The 16,605-nt window shown below is 39.8% G+C and overlaps 1 protein-coding gene and 2 long non-coding RNA genes across 9 annotated transcripts in view; all 3 read right to left on the minus strand.

The window, feature by feature from the left end:
- sh3kbp1.S (SH3-domain kinase binding protein 1 S homeolog) overlaps positions 1-16,605 on the minus strand; it is a 203,439-nt gene that overhangs the window by 128,854 nt on the left and 57,980 nt on the right. The gene's annotated exons all lie outside the window — the stretch shown is intronic.
- Positions 5,138-9,052, minus strand: LOC121400476. The gene is made up of 2 exons (XR_005965760.1): positions 9,007-9,052; positions 5,138-5,244 (listed from the first exon to the last, which is right to left on the minus strand). It is a non-coding gene; the product is annotated as an uncharacterized LOC121400476 (long non-coding RNA).
- Positions 9,401-10,075, minus strand: LOC121400475. Its single transcript, XR_005965759.1, has 3 exons — positions 9,927-10,075; positions 9,731-9,813; positions 9,401-9,449 (listed from the first exon to the last, which is right to left on the minus strand). It is a non-coding gene; the product is annotated as an uncharacterized LOC121400475 (long non-coding RNA).

Raw genomic sequence — 16,605 nt, forward strand, 5'->3', positions numbered from 1 at the left:
GAAAGCGTACTTCTAAATTCAGGAAAAATACTCATACCATCACATGTTTGAATGGAAGAGCATTTAATGAAGCAGAAAGAACTACAGAGGAAGGTGAAAGCTCAATTGCTACATCAAATCCCATTCTGCTACATCAGAATGTGAGATTATTTTAATCAAAAGAGCTTTTATTTTATATCTCATTGATATTCCCGCTCATTCCCCCTCCTGAAAATGTACGGACAGAATGACAAAAAATAAATATCTTACCCCAATGCCATGCTACAGTCGCGGCTCTCTTTTATAGATTATTTATTTAATTCCTTAGGTGCACGATAATAATGCTGCATTTGCCGTGAATCAGAAATGCTAATTACAGCTTCATTATGAAATTGTAGGATGATCTTTTAGGAGTAAGATTGGCATAAAATACCTCTTTGAAGGTTTTCTTCATGCACAATGAATGTAGATTATGCTCTTACACTACAGAGAGTAGAAGGACAGTGGATAATTGTCACCGTTTGTCATTCTCTCAGCGCTACCATCCCCTCTGCTCTGGCACCTCAATTTAGTAGTGACATCAACAAACATCATTACTATTTGACTGGCTGAAGGTTAGCCTTGCTCCCAAAGAGAAGAAGTAAGGAAGAAGCCCTAGCAAAGTCTGGCCGGGGGTGTACCATGAAACTTCAAAAAAGGTCTCAGGACTGATCTGCCACGAGTAAAGCTGATACAGATATGGAACCTGTTATCCAGAATGCTCGGGTCCTGGGGTTTTCTGGATAACAGATCTTTTAATAATTTGGATCTCCATGCCTTTGGTCTACTATAAAATCATGTAAATATTAAATAAACCCCATAGGCTGATTTTGTTTCCAATAAGGATTAATTATATCTTAGTTAGGATCAAGTACATGGCACTTTTTTATTATTATTCCACCCACTCATCTCCCATTGGCTCTCTCTCTTTTAAATACTTTGTATGCTGTTCTCAATGTTTAGCCTATGACTAAGTGTCCTTGGTGGGCACAAAACACGTCAGGCTTTCGCTTTTTAATTATGGAAAACAAAATGTAAATTTTAACTATTACCATCTGACTCCGGCTTCTGTACTTGGTGTGGTCCAGGCTTGTGCCCGCCTCTTTTGCTGTTTCCTGGTGTTCTCCATGCCTTTGGTCTACTAGAAAATCATGTAAATATTAAATAAACCCCATAGGCTGATTTTGTTTCTAATAAGGATTGATTATATCTTAGTTTGGATCAAGTATATGGCACTGTTTTATTATTATTCCACCCACTCATCTCCCATGGCTCTTTTAAATACTTTGTATGCTGTACTCAATGTTTAGCCTATGACTACGTGTCCTTGGTGGGCACAAAACATGTCAGGCTTTCGCTTTTTAATGAAGGTTAGAAAATCATGTAAATATTGAATAAACCCCATAGGCTGGTTCTGTTTCCAATAAGGATTCATTATATCTTAATTAGGATCAAGTCCAAGGTACTGTTTTATTATTACAGAGAAATATATTTTTTAAATATTTGGATTATTTGGATAATTAGGTGCTTTCTGAATAAAGGGTCTCTGGATAACAGATCCCATATCTATAGAGGCTTTCCAAGAGATTACAGATCGCAATGGTCAGCCAGGCCTGGATTTGTGGAGATGCCACCAAGGGCGGCAAGATTTGAGGGGGCGGCATGCTGCCCTACCACACCCACATTGGTTCAGAAACACTGAAGATGCACAAGAGATTTCCTATGCACCAATCCCCAATGATCCAGTCCTGATGATGAATATTTGAGCGAATAAAAGCGAGGGGATGGGGGCGATGAACGACAGAGGGCCTAGGGACGCCTGCTATGTAAATCTGGCCCTTTGGTCAGCACCAGAGGCTACAGAGAGAGGGAAAACAAATACCAGACCTAGTGCAATATATTGTTTTTTATGGAGAAAAATAAAGATAGATAGATCTCGATGTCCCGGCACAGACGGTTAACGGTGCAGAAATGGAAGTGTATTCATTTTTCTCCATAAACACCAACTTATTGCACTAGGTGTGGTATTTGTTTTCCATCTCTCTGTAGCTTCTGGAGCTGACCATTTAGATCATGATCTTTAATTATTTGTGACCCAGTGGAGGAACTGCGGATAGGATCACCAAGAAGGAGTGTTTCTCTAAACCCTTTTTCCTTGTTTGCACTATATTTTTGTCTTTTCAAGAGAAACTACCTCAGGCAGAACCACAGAAGCCAAAAGACCCAACCACACCTGTAATCACTTCTAATCAAAGGGATGGCAGATGCTCTGTCTATGGCAGACTACTCAAGCACTGAAGCGGATGTTCTTATGTTATCTCTATTCATATGAATTGGAAGCAACTACAGTCTGAAGAAGACAGTCCATTATAGTATGATGCTTACTCGGGTTGCAGCTGAACAAATCATATGCACTAGAGAACATATTTTTTATGAGAAAACACAGTCCTCCAAAACTTAAAATTAAATTCTGCAACTGATCAATTTAATTACTCCTTGAAAAAACTCTACTTTAGATTTTTTCTCAAATCCTGAACACTTAACCCAGTTATCCAATAAAAATGTAATGGTAAAATCAATTTACAATTCTATAAATATGAGTCTTTTCATCTTGCTCATGGGCTCACAAATGAGAAAACCATTAAAACCGAATCAGACAGTCTATCGTCAGTTAACAAACATGGGTATAATTCTCAGCATTATAAAGGGGGTTATTTATTAAAACTTAATTTTTTTTGTCAAGATTTTTTAGGGAAAAAAATTCAAATTTTTAGAAGCTTTATTAAAGGGGTTCACCTTTGATATGCCTTTTAGTTTGATGTAGACTGTCTTATTCAAATCAGTGCATGGTTGCTAGGGTTATTTGGACCCTAGTTACCAGATTGCTTAAAATGTAAATTGAAGAGTTGCTGAATAAAAAGCTAAATAACTGAAAAACCTTAAATAATAAAAAAAATTAAAACCAATTGCAAATTGTCTCAGAATATCACTCTCTACATCATACTAAAAGGTATATCAAAGGTGATCAACCCCTTTAATAAAGCTAAGTTTTTTTTCTTCTAACAAAAAAATTGAGTTTTAATAAATAACCCCCAATATAATGCTGAGAATTATACCCATGTTTATTAACTGACGATTGACTGTCTGATTCAGACAGTCTATCGTCAGTTAATAAACATGGGTATAATTCTCAGCATTATATATGCCCACTTTAGCAAACCTATTCTGTATGGACCTTGCTTTGTGCATGGGGGTATTATTGTGCAGAAACAAGAAAAAGCCCTCCTTAAATTGTATCATGAAGTAGGAAGAATTGTATTCTGTACAGAGGCACATTTATCAAAGGTCGATTTCGAAATTCTTGTGAGTTTTTTTAAAACTCCCATAAACTCAAAATTCGACCAATCTAAATTTATTAATAACATTGAATTTTCTCAGCTCGGACGAATTGAATCGACCCAAAAAGCTTGAATCGAATTAGAAAAACTTGATTCTCAAGACTCGAATGTGAGGAAGGCTGCAAACATCACCGAATTGATCCCTGGACCTCTCCCATTGACTTATACAGGAATTCGGCAGGTTTACGGTGGCGAATAGTCAAATTCTAGTTCTTAAAGGGCCAGAGTATGATAAATCTCGAAATTTGAGTTCGAATTAAAACTCGAATCGAGTTTAGATAATTCACAATTCGAATTTGGGAATTCTGACCAAAACAAAAATTCAAATTTTCACTTTGACCCTTAATAAATTTGCCTGTTAGGTTTACTTTCAGCGGAAGCAGGGGCCCTAGCCTTATCTAAGGAAACAAACATGGAAAACAGCCCCAAGCTATTATCCCTTCTCTATCAAACATTACTGTGTGCATTACACACTTAGACATTCTGGTATGTGTCAAACCCATAGTGCTGCCGACTGCTAGATCGTGATATGTCATCTATCAATCTAGAAGATGTGATGGAGGTAACCTTTGCATCTGTCTAGCAAATGCTTGGCATTATGCATTGTGATGTTTTGTTTGGTAGCCTCTGATCGCACATGAAAACCCAAAGACCCAAAGACCCCACCAAAGACCCCACCAACATTGGCACTGCTTCCTAAAATAGCTTGGAAAAACATATCACATAAAGACTGAGAATACTTCTGCCTTAACTTTCTGTGTTATATTTTGCCCTGTTTAGTGGAAGAAAAATAAAAACAAAACATACATTTCTTAACCCTTTAAGTGCCAGCAGAATTTCACATTTTGGTTACGCGAAATGCCAGCCGTTTTTAAGCATTTTGTACTTGTTCAGATTAACAAGGTTTAATTGTAGGAAAACCTCCACGAAACTAGGAAAATTATATATTGTTTTTTTCGTTACAAATTGGGCTTCGACATGCAAGTGGAATTTTGTGACTTTTCAGGAGATTTAATGTATATTTTGGGTGAAATATGTAAAAAAAATAAAAATTTGTTAAAAAATTGTGTATATCTTGAGTTTTTTTTCCACAGAAAAGTTAATTTTACATGAATTTTTTTTCTGTTTCTAAAAGCCCAGATCCTGCCAAGTCCAACGATACCAAATATGTATCAGTAACCCACTTTCTTTGTCCAGGAGTAACCCCCAAACTAAAACAGCAGTTTGTATAATTTTACACCAGAACAAAGTAGATAAGCACACGTGACAGTTGATGCTGCATAACTTATATGTAAATCTAACTTATCCCTTCATGTTTGGTATTTTTAAAAACTACAGACCTTCAGGTTTCTAGGGGTGGTGTAGTTTTCACTCAAAATTCAAACACATTTTACCAGTGCATCATGATATTTAGAGCTTTTTTGTTGCATTTTTAGTTTTTTTCTAAAATGCAAACTAAGACGCAGGAACAAATGTAAATCTGACAAAATAACACCGTTCTAAATGCTATAACTACAGACAATTTGAAAGACAAACTTCTCTTGAATAAAACGATACCCCATATGTATGGATACACATAGAGACGCAGCCCCCAAATACCCCAAAACAGGAGCAACGCATAAGGGCAATTGCAGTTGAAAATCTGGGGGCTGCGCTCTATGTGTACTACTTGCAGTTCTTCAGTCTAAACACCCCCAAACTGTGAAATAACCCCCACAAACCATATATGTCCGAAAAGTGCACTTCTTCAGCTATTCAAAGATGCGATTGTTGCTTTTCTACACGGAAAATTGTGGGCGCAGTCATTCGGAGAAGTCAGCGATTTGGTCTGAAATAAATGAAAAAAGAGTTCCAAAGATAAATTTCTCCCTAAGTTTCCATGGCAACTAACAAAAACCTGCTCAATAACAATCTGCAGGTTCCCCTGAATAGAACGATACCCCATATGTATGGATAAACATAGAGAGGCAGCCCCCAAACACCCTAAAACAGGAGCAACACATAAGGGTAATTGCAGTTGAAAATCTGGGGGCTGCGCTCTATGTGTACTACTTGTAGTTTTTCAGTCTAAACACCCCCCAAACTGTAAAATAACCCCGACAAACCATATATGTCCAAAAAGTACACTTCTTCACCTATTCAAAGATGCCATTCTTGCTTTTCTACATGGAGGATTGGGTCCGCAGTCGTTCATAGAAGTCAGCGATTTGGTCTGAAATAAAGGAAAAAAGAGTTACAAAGTTCAATTTCTCCCTAAGTTTCCATGGCAACTAAAAAAAACCTGCTCAATGACAATCTGCAAGTTCTCCTGAATAGAACAATACCCCATATGTTTGGATAAACATAGAGACGCAGCCGCCAAACACCCCAAAACAGGAGCAACGCATAAGGGCAATTGCAGTTGAAAATCTGGGGGCTGCGCTCTATGTGTACTACTTGTAGTTTTTCAGTCTAAACACCCCCCAAACTGTAAAATAACCCCTGCAAACCATATATGTCCGAAAAGTACACTTCTTCACCGATTCAAAGATGCCATTCTTGCTTTTCTACATGGAGGATTGGGTCCGCAGTCGTTCGTAGAAGTCAGCGATATGGTCTGAAATAAAGGAAAAAAGAGTTACAAAGTTCGATTTCTCCCTAAGTTTCCATGGCAACTAAAAAAAACCTGCTCAATGACAATCTGCAAGTTCTCCTGAATAGAACAATACCCCATATGTATGGATAAACATAGAGACGCAGCCCTCAAACACCCCAAAACCGGAGCAACGCATAAGGGCAATTGCAGTTGAAAATCTGGGGGCTGCGCTCTATGTGTACTACTTGTAGTTTTTCAGTCTAAACACCCCCCAAACTGTAAAATAACCCCTACAAACCATATATGTCTGAAAAGTACACTTCTTCACCTATTCAAAGAAGCCAGTCTTGCTTTTCTACATGGAGGATTGGGTCCGCAGTCGTTCGTAGAAGTCAGCGATTTGGTCTGAAATAAAGGAAAAAAGAGTTACAAAGTTCAATTTCTCCCTAAGTTTCCATGGCAACTAAAAAACACCTGCTCAGTGACATTCTGCAAGTTCTCCTGAACATAACAATACCCCATATGTATGGATAAACATAGAGACGCAGCCCCCAAACACCCCAAAACAGGAGCAACGCATAAGGGCAATTGCAGTTGAAAATCTGGGGGCTGCGCTCTATGTGTACTACTTGTAGTTTTTCAGTCTAAACACCCCCCAAACTGTAAAATAACCCCTACAAACCATATATGTCCGAAAAGTACACTTCTTCACCTATTCAAAGAAGCCAGTCTTGCTTTTCTACATGGAGGATTGGGTCCGCAGTCGTTCGTAGAAGTCAGCGATTTGGTCTGAAATAAAGGAAAAAAGAGTTACAAAGTTCAATTTCTCCCTAAGTTTCCATGGCAACTAAAAAAAACCTGCTCAGTGACAATCTGCAAGTTCTCCTGAATAGAACAATACCCCATATATATGGATAAACATAGAGACGCAGCCCCCAAACACCCCAAAACAGGAGCAACGCATAAGGGCAATTGCAGTTGAAAATCTGGGGGCTGCGCTCTATGTGTACTACTTGTAGTTTTTCAGTCTAAACACCCCCCAAACTGTAAAATAACCCCTACAAACCATATATGTCCGAAAAGTACACTTCTTCACCTATTCAAAGAAGCCAGTCTTGCTTTTCTACATGGAGGATTGGGTCCGCAGTCGTTCGTAGAAGTCAGCGATTTGGTCTGAAATAAAGGAAAAAAGAGTTACAAAGTTCAATTTCTCCCTAAGTTTCCATGGCAACTAAAAAAACCTGCTCAGTGACAATCTGCAAGTTCTCCTGAATAGAACAATACCCCATATATATGGATAAACATAGAGACGCAGCCCCCAAACACCCCAAAACAGGAGCAACGCATAAGGGCAATTGCAGTTGAAAATCTGGGGGCTGCGCTCTATGTGTACTACTTGTAGTTTTTCAGTCTAAACACCCCCCAAACTGTAAAATAACCCCTACAAACCATATATGTCCGAAAAGTACACTTCTTCACCTATTCAAAGATGCCATTCTTGCTTTTCTACATGGAGGATTGGGTCCGCAGTCGTTCGTAGAAGTCAGCGATTTGGTCTGAAATAAAGGAAAAAAGAGTTACAAAGTTCAATTTCTCCCTAAGTTTCCATGGCAACTAAAAAAAACCTGCTCAATGACAATCTGCAAGTTCTCCTGAATATAACAATACCCCATATGTATGGATAAACATAGAGACGCAGCCCCCAAACACCCCAAAACAGGAGCAACGCATAAGGGCAATTGCAGTTGAAAATCTGGGGGCTGCGCTCTATGTGTACTACTTGTAGTTTTTCAGTCTAAACACCCCCCAAACTGTAAAATAACCCCTACAAACCATATATGTCCGAAAAGTACACTTCTTCACCTATTCAAAGATGCCATTCTTGCTTTTCTACATGGAGGATTGGGTCCGCAGTCGTTCGTAGAAGTCAGCGATTTGGTCTGAAATAAAGGAAAAAAGAGTTACAAAGTTCAATTTCTCCCTAAGTTTCCATGGCAACTAAAAAAAACCTACTCAATGACAATCTGCAAGTTCTCCTGAATAGAACAATACCCCATATGTATGGATAAACATAGAGACGTAGCCCCCAAACACCCCAAAACAGGAGCAACGCATAAGGGCAATTGCAGTTGAAAATCTGGGGGCTGCTCTCTATGTGTACTACTTGTAGTTTTTCAGTCTAAACACCCCCCAAACTGTGAAATAACCCCCACAAACCATATATGTCCGAAAAGTACACTTCTTCACCTATTCAAAGATGCCAGTCTTGCTTTTCTACATGGAGGATTGTGTCTGCAGTCGTTCGTAGAAGTCAGCGATTTGGTCTGAAATAAAGGAAAAGAGAGTTACAAAGTTCGATTTCTCCCTAAGTTTCCATGGCAACTAAAAAAAACCTGCTCAATGACAATCTGCAAGTTCTCCTGAATAGAACAATACCCCATATGTATGGATAAACATAGAGACGTAGCCCCCAAACACCCCAAAACAGGAGCAACGCATAAGGGCAATTGCAGTTGAAAATCTGGGGGCTGCTCTCTATGTGTACTACTTGTAGTTTTTCAGTCTAAACACCCCCCAAACTGTGAAATAACCCCCACAAACCATATATGTCCGAAAAGTACACTTCTTCACCTATTCAAAGATGCCATTCTTGCTTTTCTACATGGAGGATTGTGTCTGCAGTCGTTCGTAGAAGTCAGCGATTTGGTCTGAAATAAAGGAAAAGAGAGTTACAAAGTTCGATTTCTCCCTAAGTTTCCATGGCAACTAAAAAAAACCTGCTCAATGACAATCTGCAAGTTCTCCTGAATAGAACAATACCCCATATGTATGGATAAACATAGAGACGTAGCCCCCAAACACCCCAAAACAGGAGCAACGCATAAGGGCAATTGCAGTTGAAAATCTGGGGGCTGCTCTCTATGTGTACTACTTGTAGTTTTTCAGTCTAAACACCCCCCAAACTGTGAAATAACCCCCACAAACCATATATGTCCGAAAAGTACACTTCTTCACCTATTCAAAGATGCCATTCTTGCTTTTCTACATGGAGGATTGTGTCTGCAGTCATTCGTAGAAGTCAGCGATTTGGTCTGAAATAAAGGAAAAGAGAGTTAAAAAGTTCGATTTCTCCCTAAGTTTCCATGGCAACTAAAAAAAACCTGCTCAATGACAATCTGCAAGTTCCCCTGAATAGAACGATACTCCATACGTATGGATACACATAGAGACGCAGCCACCGAACACCTCAAAACAGGCACAATGCATAATATTGGGGCTGTGAATTTATGTGCAGTTCTCAACTCTTTTCATTCTAAACTGCCCCTTACCTGTGAAATAACCCCCACAAGCCATCTATTTCCTAAAAGTACACTTCTTCAGCTTTTCAAAGATGCCATTCTTTCTTTTCTACACAGAGAATTGTGGCTGCAGTTCTTTGTAGAAGACAGCGATTTGGTCTGAAATAAAGGAAAAGAGAGTTACAAAGTTCGATTTCTCCCTAAGTTTCCATGACAACTAACAAAAACCTGCTCAATGGCAATCTGCAAGTTCCCCTGAATAAAACGATACCCCATATGTATGGATACACATAGAGACGCAGCCACCCAACACCCCAACACAGGCACAATGCATAATATTCGGGCTGTGAAGTTATGTGAATGCATCCATATTTTATCCTAAACTGTCCCTAAACAATAAAATAACCCCCACAAACTATAGATTTCTTGAAAATAAACACCTTCAACTATTCAGAGATGCCATTCCTGCTTTACTACGTGGATAATTGTGGCCACAATCCTTTGTAGAACTCAGTGCTTTGGTCTGAAATAAAGGAAAAGACAATTTACAAAGTTAGATTTATACCCAATAATTTTGGGACTACTCTGATGGATCTGCATCTGGGCCCCACTACCCCAAAAATATATTTCACTCACCCTTTTCGATTTAGTGGAGCGTCTGAGTTTCATCTGTCCTGTTGTGCAACGACTTCATCTGTCCTGTTGTGCTTCTTCCTACACTTCACCAATGACAAAATCTGTACCACATTTGCAAATATATTTACCAACAGAATCCATAGTAATCATGCAAAAAATGTAGGATAGGAAGGAGCATTACAATCCGCAGACTTGGCTGCAAAATACCTTTATTGTCACAACATGTTTCGGATCATCATGGATCCTCACTTGAAAAAGGATCCATGATGATCCGAAACATGCTGTGACAATAAAGGTATTTTGCAGCCAAGTCTGCGGATTGTAATGCTCCTTCCTATCCTACATTTTTTGCATGAGTAAAAGTTTGGCCTGGCTGGTGTGGCCTGAGTAGGAAAGTGAGCTACACAGGTGGAGATCGTTTGGACAAAACTTAATTTTTGCAAGAATCCATAGTACATTTGACCCATAAATTATGCAAGTGTCCTAAGAAGTGCACACCAGAAGTTTGTAAAAAAGCTGGTGCCCTACTGGTGGCAGACATGGCACGTGATCAAAGTACTATTCCTATTCAGAGAGCCACTGCAACTTGTCCAACCTAATTACTGCATAAATATTCAATGTGCGCTACAAGTACAAAAAAAATGGATTGTTCCAACCACAACTTTTCGGGAAAAAGATTCTGAATGCCTACACTATAAACAATTCTAAATGGAAGACCATAGTGTTCCGCCACCCTGTGCTCAAAAACCGAAAACTGAAGACATGCTACCCACAAATCCAGAGATGCCTAAATCTACAAAAACAAATGCAAATGTTGCCCAGAAATACAGACAAAACTATAGATAAATGCGCTGATAGAGGAGCTTTTGAGGTGCCAGTAAAAAAAAAAAACTTGTGGCATCAGCATTAGAGATGCACATCATCCCATGTATTCATCACACACCACAAGTTCTATCGTGCGCCCTCTCGACCAACCAGCACCTCAGTTTGCTATAGCACCAGCGCAATACAAATGCTATCCATAAAACTACAACTGGCCTAAAGCACCATAGCTCAACACAAAAGCTGAATGCATAGACTAAGAACAAACCTACATACAATTGTTTTTACTGCTACACTGCACAAAAAAATTGCTCACCCTGTGCCAAATTCTACACCATAAATCACTACCAAGATCACTACTATACAGAAAAAAAAATGCCAACTTTTGCATCGTCAAACTTTTTTTATCAATATCTATAGATTACCAATATCTATAACCTAGTTATAAGCCAAGTAGGTACCTGCCAAAATGTTAAATCTCAAGGGGGGCTTGAATCTGAAAAAACCACTGCACAAAACAAAAGAAATGCACATCATTTTGCCAGCACATATAACCAGTTATTGCTAGTTCATGCATAAAAACCTAGAGCGTGAAATGTTAGAACTCGATGGGGGGCTTGAATCCAAAAAACCACTGCACAAAACACAAAAAAGCGCATCATTCTGCCAGCACACCTAACCAGTTATCGCTAGCGTGTGCATAAAAACCTAGAGCGTAAAATGTTAGATCTCAATAAGGGGCTTGAACCTGAAAATAAAGAACAAAGAAGGACCGCTACTGCTCACCGCTCTTGCCTATATCCAGGTGCTCAGTCAAACAGTGTCCCCACTGTGGACGCTACAAAACTCGACAGACAGGCGGCACTTCTGGAATAGGTTTATTGGGGTTGCTGCTGTAAAAACCTAACGCGTTTCGGGAGTAGATCCCTTAGTCATAGGACCTATGACTAAGGGATCTACTCCCGAAACACGTTAGGTTTTTACAGCAGCAACCCCAATAAACCTATTCCAGAAGTGCCGTCTGTCTGCCGAGTCTTGAACCTGAAAAACCACTGCACAAAATACAAAAGAAAAAGCACATCGTTTTGCCAGCACACCTAACCAGTTATTGCTAGCGTGTGCATAGACACCTAGCGTGTGAAATGTTATATCTCAAAAGGGGCTTGAACCTGAAAAACCACTGCACAATCACAACTTCAAAAAAACACGAAATAAAAAGCATCACTTTGCCAGCATGTGCATAAAAACAGAGCATGCCAAGTTTACTACATCCTTTTACCACCAACAAACCCAGAGAACCCTAACCTACCAACACAACTCATGGCCTCTCGTAGTGTACCACAGTGTGGTACACCTCAAAACAGGGTTGGAAACACAAAGCAGGCTTGCTAGGACACTTGGGACAAAAATATCGCACATCTTTTCGAACACCCCTGGAACGGCAAACCTTACAAGTTCTCTGGGCATATCTTTTATTAGGAGTTGGTGGAATTTGTGCAATGAAATGCTTACCCACCATTCGGGCAACATTGTCATTGCCAGGCATTTCTGGAACCTCCTGTACATCACCAAACAAAAGGGCAGGGAGCAGTTGCAGCAGATAATTGTATAAAGACAATTTTGGGCCTGGTACTGCCGCCTTGTAAACGACATAGGAATTATAAAGGGCCATTTGAATCATGTAAATTGCTGCTTTTTTGTACCAGGCCCTGGTTTTTCTGGTGGCGTCATAGTAAGTTTGAATTTGGTCTGTTTTATCAACGCCACCCATATGCTTACTATATTCTTTACAACAGAGTGGCTTTGATTTTGCGGGCCTGCCACGTCTGTGTTGGACAACTACACTCTCATTGTGGATAGTAGTAAGCATACAAACATTTTTTGTGTCTGCAAATTTTAGTGCCAGGAGCTCATCACTTCTAAGAGCATAAACTTCTCCACGTTTTAATTTCTTTTGCACCAGTTCCTTAGGCAGTCCTTTGCGGTTTTGCCTAACGGTGCCACAGGCTGGGGTGTCCAACCAGTAAAGCGTTCTAAATAAGGGGATGCTAGTGTAGAAGTTATCCACGTATAAGTGGTAACCTCGGCCCAACAGTGGAGATATGAGCTCCCAGACAATTTTACCACTGGCAGTCAAATCAAGGGGACAACCGGGGGGGTCCAAATTAGTGTCCTTTCCCTCATAGAACATGAAAGAATTAGTATAGCCCGTGCTGCTTTCGCAGAGTTTGTAAAATTTCATCCCATAGCGAGAACGCTTACTAGGGATGTATTGGCGGAATCTTAGGCGCCCTTTGAAGAGCAAAAGGGACTCGTCCACACATATATTTTGGGAGGGGGTGTAGACCTCTGCGAAGCGCTGAGACAGGCTATCTATAAGGGGCCTCAATTTGTAAAGCCTGTCGTGACCGGGCTCATTAGGGGGAACAGCCGCTGCATTGTTGCTAAAATGAAGAAACCGCAGTAAAATTTGGTAGCGGTTTCTTGGCATAACGGCTGAAAAAAGAGGGATGGAAAGGACTGTAGTGGTATCCCAGTATGAAGCTAAGGTATTGCGTTCTACGAGTCCCATTGCCAATGTGAGCGCCAGGAATCTTTTGATTTCATTTACAGTAGTGGGATACCACGCCTGGGCTCTTGAATACCCTGGTAAAGGGTGGCTGGCAAGATACTGCTCAGCGTATAAATTTGTGTACTGGACCATGTCCTGTAGGATGGCCTCTGTGATAAAAAGATTGAAGAAATCTATGATTTGAAAGTTAGTGGTGTCCACCTTGACGCCCGCGACTGCAGTGAATGGGGGAATTTCGGGGGCATAATTACAGGGAGGCCCCCACATAGGCGCTCCAACTGCTGCATCATCACTACCCTCACCCTCTTCAACCTCCATGGGTGCATCTGGCACACTGCCACCAGCCTCTGCCTCTGCCTCTTCCTCTGCTTCTTCAGCAGTAAGCGTGCCGCCACTACTAGCCTCTGCGCTAATAGTGCTGCTATCACCAATCTCTGATTCCTCACTAGAGTCATCAGATGGGACATACTCAGAATCGGAATTACTAAATTCCTCTGAGCTGGAGTCCTCGCAATACCTAGCCGCTTCCTCAGCGGTATAAAACCGTTTGGCCATTGTGCCAGAAATTTACAGACAACTCCAAAGCTAAGAATCAATAGGCAAGTCAAACAAATAAAAAAAAAAGCTAATACAATCAACCACAAGAAAAAAAAAAAAAAAGCAAGCCAGCAAGATGACTGAGACCCCTGCTAATATAAACAACCAGAAGAAAAAAAAAAAGCAAGGCTGCCAGATATGACCAACAGTTAACCCCTGCTAACAGAAACAACCAGAATAAAAAAAAAAAAAAGCAAGACAGCAAGATGACTGAGACCCCTGCTAATATAAACAACCAGAAGAAAAAAAAAAGCAAGGCTGCAAGATATGACCAACAGTTAACCCCTGCTAATATAAACAACCAGAAGAAAAAAAAAAGCAAGGCTGCAAGATATGACCAACAGTTAACCCCTGCTAACAGAAACAACCAGAAGAAAAAAAAAAAGCAAGGCAGCAAGATATGACCAACAGTTAACCCCTGCTAACAGAAACAACCAGAAGAAGAAAAAAAGCAAGGCAGCAAGATATGACCAATACAAACAAGCAGAAGGAAAAAACCTTGAGCTTGAACAAATGAACCTTATGGAATGCTATGGAATAAAGATATGGCACAGTTTACAATCCACGTAATCCCTGACTTTCTGGAACAATCACCTAAAATCAGAAAACAGGATAAGACCACTAAATGGTGTCACAGCAAAGGGAACTATCTTTTGGGGCACTAAACAAGCAATAAAGTGTGCAATAAACAGTGCAAAGAAAACTCCTGAAAAATCACTAAAATGCAACACTACTCAAAGCAATAAAAGAACAGCGAATACACTAAAATCAGCGGTCAAGGGTCCTAGATTCACTAGTGACCTACAAAGGGAACTTTTTCGGGGGAACTAAGCAAGCAGTAAAAACAGCTAAAGCAATAAAAAAACTGTTATTGGAGTGAAATTGGTGGTCAGAACTATAGATCCACCAGCGTCACTGCAAATGGAAAGTTTTTTGGGGAACTAAACTAGCAGCAAAGAACAATGCAAAGGGTAAACGTAATAAAACCACCAAAAGCAATACAGTGAACAGTTATTTGGGTAGGGGAAAACTTTTCTAGAAAACTAAACCAGCAGTAAAGAAAAATATAAAGAATAAACGTAATAAAATCACTAAAAGCAATAAAATGAAGTTATTGGAGTGAAATCGGTGGTCAGAAATCTAGATCCACCAGCGTCACTGCAAACAGAAACGGATGAGAACAAAACAAGTAATAGCGCAATAAAAGTGCAATAAAATCACAAACCAATGATGAAAATGGCCAAAAAACAGTAAAACGCAATCAAATCAGAGCAGAAATAAAGTTTGAGCAACAAATAAAGACAAATGACTAAAGAAATCAAAGTAAAAAATAAGTAGAGATAAAAAGTAAGAAAGTAAGTGTGTAAGTGTGAGTGTGTGTGTGTGAGTGTGTGTGTGTGAGTGTGTGAGTGTGGGAGTGTGAGTGTGAGCTTGGCAAAGTTGCCTGTAAGTGTGCTAAGGCCAAAGACAGAAGAAAAAAAAAGAAAAAAAAAAGATTTTTTTTTTTAGAGAGAATATGTAAAGTAAAGGGTGTAGAGAGGTGCAGTTCAGCTCACAATGTTGAATCCAGGCAATCCAGGCGACCAATCCAGCGATCAAAGCTCAGACAGGCAGCAGGGGGAACTCCAGCAACCATAAGTGCGCAGCAGGAGGGAAGGTGTGACAGTTGGGGGGAGTTATTTATAGGGGGAGCAGTGGAGACGTCATCAGTGTGCTCCTCGTGGTCTCCACTGCTCCCATTGGCTGCCTGCGACGATCGACGAAGGGATCCGGTAAGTGGACCGCCTCTGCTCGTTGCCTAGGGGGATCTGTGCCTGTTAGAAGCGATGCGCCGGTTTTTTTTGCGCATCGCTTCCTGGCCTGGGGGAAATGCTGCAGAACGTAGAATCTACGTTCTGTGGCATTTCAAGTTACTTTGCCTCAGAACGTAGATTCTACGTTCTGTGGCACTTAAAGGGTTAAATAAAACAACAGGCAATATGTTCGGCATAAGCCCTATTCATTGAACTATTGCATACACTAAAGATACAAATTAAGATATAACCAATAATGATATAAAATGTGAAGCGAACTCTGTCCAAAAAAGCTTACAACCAATCTATGAGAAAGTGTGTACAGTGCTTTAGAATATGTTGGCCTTTTTTAAATATGTGATAATAATAATAAAACCAGGAGGGATGTTTTGATGCTGTAATCAAAGATATACAGAGATGCTAACAAAGGGAAAGTAATTTTAGTATTTCCGAATACTAATGAAATAAGTTATTATCTTGGGGCTTTACTTGACCTTTTATTGTATGAAGACATACCAAAATAAATTCTACAACTAGTGATGGGCGAATAAATTCGACTGGCACAAATTTGCGAGGAATTCCCGCATTTCGTTGGCGGCGAATAAATTCACGGATCTCCCGCGAAAATTCACCGGCGTCAGTTTCCAATTTTCACTATTTTTCCGTGAAATGTTCGATTTACTCAATTTTTTTTGTGAAAGCGCTTAACTTGCTCAATTTTTTAGTGAAACAATTAGAATTGCTTGATTTTTTTTGTGAAAACGTTCAAATTGCTCGTTTTTTTCGTGAAAACTTTTGAATTTCATGATTTTTTTGTGAAAACGTTCTCGATTTTTTTTTCGTGAACTTTCCAATTTCACGATCTATCACAAATTTTTCGCTGTTTTGCAAATTT

The sequence above is a fragment of the Xenopus laevis genome, chromosome 2S (genome assembly GCF_017654675.1).
Source record: "Xenopus laevis strain J_2021 chromosome 2S, Xenopus_laevis_v10.1, whole genome shotgun sequence".
Lineage (NCBI taxonomy): Eukaryota > Metazoa > Chordata > Amphibia > Anura > Pipidae > Xenopus > Xenopus laevis.